Below are 7,604 nucleotides of genomic sequence, written 5' to 3'. Positions count from 1 at the left end.
AAAAGTTGCAAATAGAGATACCATTTGACCCAGCAATTCTACTACTGGGAATATATCCCAAAGAGACCATAACTGATATTCAAGCAGATATATGCACACCCATGTTTATTGCAGCTTTGTTCACAATAGCAAGGAGTTGGAAACAACCTGAGTGCCCATCCACAAATGAATGGATAGAGAAGCTGTGGTATATTCACACAATGGTGTGAATATGCTGCATTGAAAAACAAGGAACTTACACAATATTATTCAAAATGGGTGATCCTGGAGGGCATTATGCTGAGTGAAGTATCTCAGTCACAAAAGAACAAATACTGCATGGTGCCACTGTTGTGATACAGGACTGACATCGAGGTTAGGGGGAGACTGAGAAAGATGGGTTCAATAATCTATACTGATAAGGGAGAAAACTGTTTAAAAGGTATATGTGATTAGGTATTTTATTCATGACAGGAGTCCAGAGTGAAGGCTGCATAGTGGAGTGGACCTGGGGGGGAGGGATTATAAAACAATGAAAGAATTTCTCTTTTACTTTTCCAAGAGGGTAGTGCACTAGGGGGGAGGGCTGAGAGGGGAGAAAAGTGCAACAGTGAATGAATGGAAATCCAAAGTCTCTGTAATTTTTCATTGAAATTAATAATAAATTTTTTTTAAAATCTACCATGTTCTGTATCAGGCACACCTTAGTCTCCAAACTGACATAGTTGCTCTTCAGTTAGATGACATCAAGTAGACTACAACTAATAGTAACCCTAGGAACAACAATCTGAACCTTACCCTATTCTATGCCTTCCTCATGATCTGATATGCTTAAGAATTTCGTTGAAGGTCTTCCTATCTTTCTCTTTGGAGATGTTTCTAATAGACTTTCCCAATGCAATATGTTTTTTGATTTCCTGGCTGCTGATGCCAAGAGGGTTGATTTTGGAGCCAAGAAAATAAAAGTTAACAATCTAAATTTCATCACCATCTAGCATGATGCTGGCAATCGGTCCAGTGGTGAGCATCTTTGTTTTCTTGATCTTGAGCTTCAATCCGTGTTGAAAGCTGCAATCCTTGACCTTCTGCAGCAAGTGCTTCAGGTCCTCCTCAGTTTCAGCAAGCAGGGTTGTGTCATCTACATAATGCAGATTATTGATGAGTATTTCTCCAATCCTAATGTCACATTTGTCCTCATAGAGCCCAGCCTCCAGGACAACCTGCTCTGCATATAGATTGAAAAGGTATGGAGATAGAACACACCTCTGGTGTATATCTTTCTTAATAGACAAGTATTCTGAAATTCCAATTCTTTTCAGTTAGTCACAGTTTGGTCCACACAGTCAAACAACTTTGCATAGTCAATTAAACATAAATAGACATTCTTCTGACACTACCTGCTTTTAGCCAAGATCCATCTGACATTATCTATAATATCCCTAGTACCTATGGCCTCTTCTAAACCCACCCTGCACTTTAGGCAGTTCCTGTTGATGTGCTGCTTGCATGTGATATTAATGATACTGTTTGATAATTTCTGCACTCTGTTGGATCACCTTTCTTTGGAATGGGAACAAATATAGATCTCTTCCAGTCAGTTGGGCAGGTGGTTGTCCTCCAGATTTCTTGGCATGACTTGGTGAGCACATCTAGGGAAGCATCTGTTTGTCAAAATATATCAATTATTATGCCATTATTTCCTGGGGCCTTATTTTTGCCAATTCTTTCAGAGCAGCTTGAACTTCTTCCTTCATCAACACAGGTTCATGCTCATACGTTGTTTCATGAAATTCTTTTGTGTCTGCCAATTCCTTTTGGTATAATGACTCTGTATACTCTTCATCTTCTTTTAATACTTCCTGGATCTTATAATATCCTGTGCAAAGCATATTTAAGTATTGCAACTTGAAACTTGAATTTATTTTCTTCAGTTTCTTGAGCTTAAGAAATGCCAAACGATTTTGGACCCTTTGATTTTCTGACTCCAGCTCCTTCCACGTTGTCTTCCCACACTGCCCTTTGAAATCTTCTGTTCAGCTCCTTAATATCTTGCTTTCTTCCCTTTGCTTTGGCTTCTTGGTGCTTAGTGCAATATCGGAATTTCTTTTGACATCTATTTTGATCGTTTTTTCCTCCTCTCTCTTTGTAATGACCTCTTGCATTCTTCGCGGATGATATTCTCAACATCCTACATATCTCATCTGGTCTTTGCTCATTAATGTTTTAGGCCTCAAACCTGTTCCTGAGATGATTTTGTAATTAAGATGGGATAGACTCAAAGTCATATTTTGCTTCCTGTGGATTTGGTTTAGCTTTCCTTAGCTTCAGCTTGAACTTACAGATGAATAGTTGGTGATCTGTTCCACAATCAGCATCTGCCTATTTTTCACAGCTGATATTGAGCTTCTCCAGAGATTCTTTCCACAGATGTAATAAATCTGATTCCTATGCATACCATCAGGTGAAACCCATGTGTATAGCCTGCGTTTATATTTCTTATAAAATGTATTTGCAATGAATAAATTGTTGTTTATGCAAAATTCTAAATTCTATCTCCAGCTTTATTTCTGTCACCAAGTCCATGTTTTCCAACTACTGATCCTTCTTCTCTGTTCCCAAGAAGATTAAAAATAGAAGAAAGAAACAACCTGAGAATTTTAATAAGCAGTCACTTTACAGGTAGTCTTTCCTACCCCATGACAGTTACTTTTCACGGCAGCTTTAAATGGGATGGACTTTGCACCATGGAACTAACATACTGCTTGTATCTGTTCAGGCTTCTGTCCATGCTCAGAGTTCTCAGGATGGTTTCTTCCCCATTTCCTTTTTATTGCAATTTGGATGAAAATTTAAATAATGAATTTCTTTTTCATTCAACAATTCTAAAACATTTTTATTCTTGACATTGACAATTCCCACAATATAATAGCTCTTCTTTCTTGTTTTTACAATTTCCGTTTCTCCCTCTTCACAACTCGTTCCTTTTTTCTGAGCTTTATTCATGAGTATATGCTGTATTTTTATGTCATATGGTTAGTTATTCCAGATAGTCTACATTCTCTTGCTCTTATTAATTTAATAGACTGGTCTTGTTTGGTTCGAAATTGAACCTAGTGGAGGCTTAAAAAATGTCTATAGGTCATGTTGTTGTTATATGTCATTGAGTTGTCTGTGAATCATAGTACCCCTTTGTACAATAGCTCTTAACCCTGACCTATCCTGATTCAATCTTACTGACTCCAACACACCTACTCCCATTACCCCAGGAACTGGGCCATACCATCTCATCCGAGGTCTTTCTTTCCTATGCTGTCTCTCCACCCTTCCAAGCATAATGTCTTTCTTCGAGGACTGATCTGTTCATGTGCCCAAAGTATGTGAGACAGAGCTTAAAAAATCCTTGCTCCATGGAGAAATTTGCTTTCACTCTCTCCAAGACAGTCTTGTTTGTTTTCTTTGTGGTCCATAGTAAGTTCTATTTTCTTCTCCAGCATGAAAAACTCAAAGGCTTTGTTTCTTCTTCTGTCATCCTTAGTCATTGTCCAATTTTCTGATGCATAATGAGTAATTTCAAAGACCATGGCTTGGATCAGATACACCTTTGTCTCTAGACTGACATCCTTAGTCCTTAGCACTTTGGAGAGTTCCCTGATAGCAGACTTCCCCACTGCAATTTGCCTTTTGATTTCTTGACTGCTGATGCTAAGAGTGTGGATTGTGGAGCCAATAAGCTGAAATTGTTAACAACCTCAGTCTCTTCTTCATCTATCATAGTGCTTTCAACTGGCCCAGTGGTAAGAATCTTCGTCTTATTGATGTTGAGCCTCAATCTGTTTTGAAGACTACGGTCCTTGACCTTCTGCAGTTTTGGGAAATAAGATTGTGTCATCTGTATATCATAGGTTATTGATGAAAAACTAGATTGAGAGACAAACTCCGTAATGGGCTTTGTTTTTAAATCTATTCTGCTACTCTTTTTCTTTTAATCCATGCTTTTAAGCTATTCATGTTGAGTGTGGTTATTGACAGGCTGGATTTTATCTTTTCCATTTTGCTTCATTCCTTTTTCTGTTATATCTGGTTACTATGGTCTATCCACTTTCCTTTGATATCTCTGTTAGAAGGACTTCCTCCTTAGTATTTCTTGTAGAGTTGGCCTTGTTTCCAATAATTCCTTAAAGTCTTGCTTGTCTTCAAATGATCTAATTTCTCCTTCATGTTTGATGGACAGCTTTATGGGGTACAGGATCTTTGGGTGGCAATTGTTTTCTTTCAGGCTTATGTATATACTATGTCATTGTCTTCTTTCTGTCATGGTTTCTGCAGAGAAGCCAGAGCTTAATGTAATCTTTTCTCCTTTGTAAGTGACGCCCCCACCCCCCGCACTGCTTTTACTATTTTATCCTTGTCTTTGAATTTGGAGAGTTTGATAATGATATGACTTGATGCTTTTCTTTTGGTAAAGAATACCTATTTGGTATTCTCTGAGATTTTAGATTGTATATTTCCTTGTTTTTCATGATAAGTAGAAAGTTTTCTTCTAGTATCCCTTCCACAGGTTTCTCTGTTCCCAGCACCCCTCTCCTGTTCTGGAAATCCAATCACACATATGTTGTTTTGTTTTATGTCATTCCATGTGACTCTTAGTTGTTTGGGTTTTTTTGTTTCTTGGGTTTTTGTTTTTGTTTTGTTTTGTTTTTTACATTTTCATTCCATCTTCTCAGTTTTTTCTTCTTGTAAGTTCTCATTGAGATTCTTTTAACTCACTCTCTTCTGGATTTTTGTGGTTTTTAAAATTTTTCTTGTGGGGGTTGGTGCCTCCAACATGTTGAAGATTTTTGCTATTTCAGACTTGATATTTTAGATTGTATTTCTACGTTTTCGTGTTGTTTATAGTACTGTGTTGGTTATGATTTTAGTACTCTGCCTTGTTATGATTTTTCCCTTTCTTATGGCTTCATCTCTTTCATCCAACATCTGTAACTTTTCAATACCAGTTCTTGGAACTCCAAGTTGGCATATTTCTTCTACCTTCCTGTCTGTGAGGTATTCATTGGGTTCTCAATCTGGTCTGGTTTTTTAGAAACTTGTTTTGTTTTTTATTAATATTTGATCCTCCTTTCTACTTTCTTGACAATGTGAAGCATGTGATGATTGAGTTTCGCCCCCCCCCCCTTTAAGCAAAGAAAGCCTGTGAGAGGAGCTTGGAACTTCCTAGAAAACCTCCCCAGGTCTCAGTAGTTATTATTGGATGTTGATCTATCCTTGCACAGTACCTGTGCCTTCTGAGGCTCAGTGGGAGAAACCACTTCTGCCTTAGCCAACAGGGTCTCTGTTGAGAGCTGGGAACTTGTCAGCAAATGTATCCCAGAGGGAATTCAGTACAGGAATTTCATATCCAAGCTCTAAAGACCCTGTCTCTACTCAGTAAAATAACCTTTTAAACCGTGGTGTCTGTATGTTGTACTAAACTCACAGATATATTGATGGCATAAAAACATATGTTGATATATTCTCTGTCCAAGTTGTGTGTATTTTGGGCTATCATCATCTGATAATCTATGAATGGATGGCACGGTTTGGGTCACAACACTTTTGTTGTCTCAAAGTGGCATGCTGATTCTTCATAAATTTCAGGGACTATAACTACCTGCATAGATTATACTTTAACACATAAAAAAGAAAAATATTCAAGAGTGAACCAATAAAAAGCATCATGATAGACTGAAAAGATTTAAATATTTAAGAATTTCATTTTACTTGAATCCAAAATCAATACCAAGAAATGAAATTATTTATTTCATTGTCCAAATCTGCTATCAAGGATCTCTAATCTGTCGCCTAGGACCTCTTTAAATTTCTAAATAACTTTGAGATGACTAAAGTGTCCTGACTCAAGCCATACTATCCACTTATAGGTTATTATTATTAAGTATTTTGTATGGAATAGTATTGACTCTTATTTTCATTAATTGTGTGCTTCTCTCAATTTATTCCTTTGCCTTGACAATTTTGTACTGATTTCTCCTTATGATGTATTGCCTTTCCTTTACCCAAGTTTGTTATTGTTTTGTTACATGCCATAAAGTCAACTGCAACTCATAGCAACCATTTGTACAACAGCCTTAAACCCTGCTCTATCCCAAGCCAAACTTATTATCTTTGATACACATAGGCCCATTACCCCAGTTCACTGAATCCATCTCATTGAGGGTCTCCCTCTCTTGTGCCCCTCTCTAAGGACTGGTCCCTCCTTGCAACATCTCCAAATTAAGTCAGATGAAGCTTCAGAATCCTTGCCTCCGAGGAGAAGCCTGATCTCACCCTCTCTAGGATTAACCTATTTGTTCTCTTAGTAGTCTATGGTATATTCAATACCACAGCTCAAAGGTATCAATTCTTCTTCTATTTTCCCTAGTCATTGTCCAGCTTTCTGATTCATGGCAAGCAGTTGCAAAGAATATGACCTGGATCAGGTTCACCTTAGTCTCTAGACTGACATTGTTGCTCTTCAGTACTTTGGAGAGGTCTCTGACAGCTGACTCTCCTAATGCAATTCATCTTTTAATTTCCTGCATTATGGTACCGAGACCGTTGATTGTGGATCCAAGTAAACTAAAGCTGTTAACAATCTCAGTCTCTTCACCATCTATCATGATGTTGCCAATCGATCCAGTGGTGAGAATCTTAATATATGCATATAGAGAACATTGATGCCCTAGTGGTGAGAAACGGCAGTGAAATCCCAAAGACACTCAGTTCTAATCCACCAGCTATTCTGCAACCTCTTCTCATGAGATTAACTGCTTCTGAAAATTCACTGGAGTGTCAGATATGGGTTGGTTCCAACTCTATAGTACACAACACCACCACCACACTGATTACTTATTTACCTTTCCTTCTTCTCCTGCCTCTGGTAACCTTCAAGGAATATGTAGGGCAATTTATAGTCTGGAACAAGACATGCTTTACAAAGTGAATAAAAGGAAAAAAAGTAAAATGTGTATCAATTAATGAATGAAACTAGAATATTTCTGTAAGCTTTCACTAAAACCACAATTAAACAAACAACCAACCAACCCAACACAACAAAAACAAAGTACTAAAGAGCAAGGATATCAGAGAAAAACAACAACAGAAGCAAAGAATATTTCTTTTCTGAGTAAATGTTTGTTTTCTTTTTGTGATGATTTGAGTGTAAGTTTACAAAGCTAATGAGTTTTCTTTTCAATAATTTACATGCATTTTGTTTTGTGCCATTAACTGCAATATCCACAATGTAACTGCACTCATCCAAAAACTTTTCTGTGATTCTTGTTCCATTAATCCTTCTATTTTGCCTTATTCTATCTTTTGAGTTTTATCCCTGGAAAATGTTGCCGTTTTGATCTTATGTGGCTGATTTTTTATTTTATTTTTATTTTATTATTGTGTGTGTGTGTGTGTGTGTTGTCAAATTGGATCTGACTGGTAGAGGAGGAAATTGTTCCTACTTCCTCGGCAGAGCATCTGGTGGATTTGAACCATGTACCTGTAATCAAGGAAGCTTTGGGCAGAATATTAAATGATCCAGGAAGTATTAAAAGAAGATGGAAGGAATATACTGAGTCATTATATAGAAAGGA

Source organism: Elephantulus edwardii, unplaced genomic scaffold (genome assembly GCF_000299155.1).
Source record: "Elephantulus edwardii isolate Elephantulus edwardi_28Jun2011 unplaced genomic scaffold, EleEdw1.0 scaffold00172, whole genome shotgun sequence".
NCBI lineage: Eukaryota > Metazoa > Chordata > Mammalia > Macroscelidea > Macroscelididae > Elephantulus > Elephantulus edwardii.
This window is presented reverse-complemented; position numbering follows the sequence as displayed.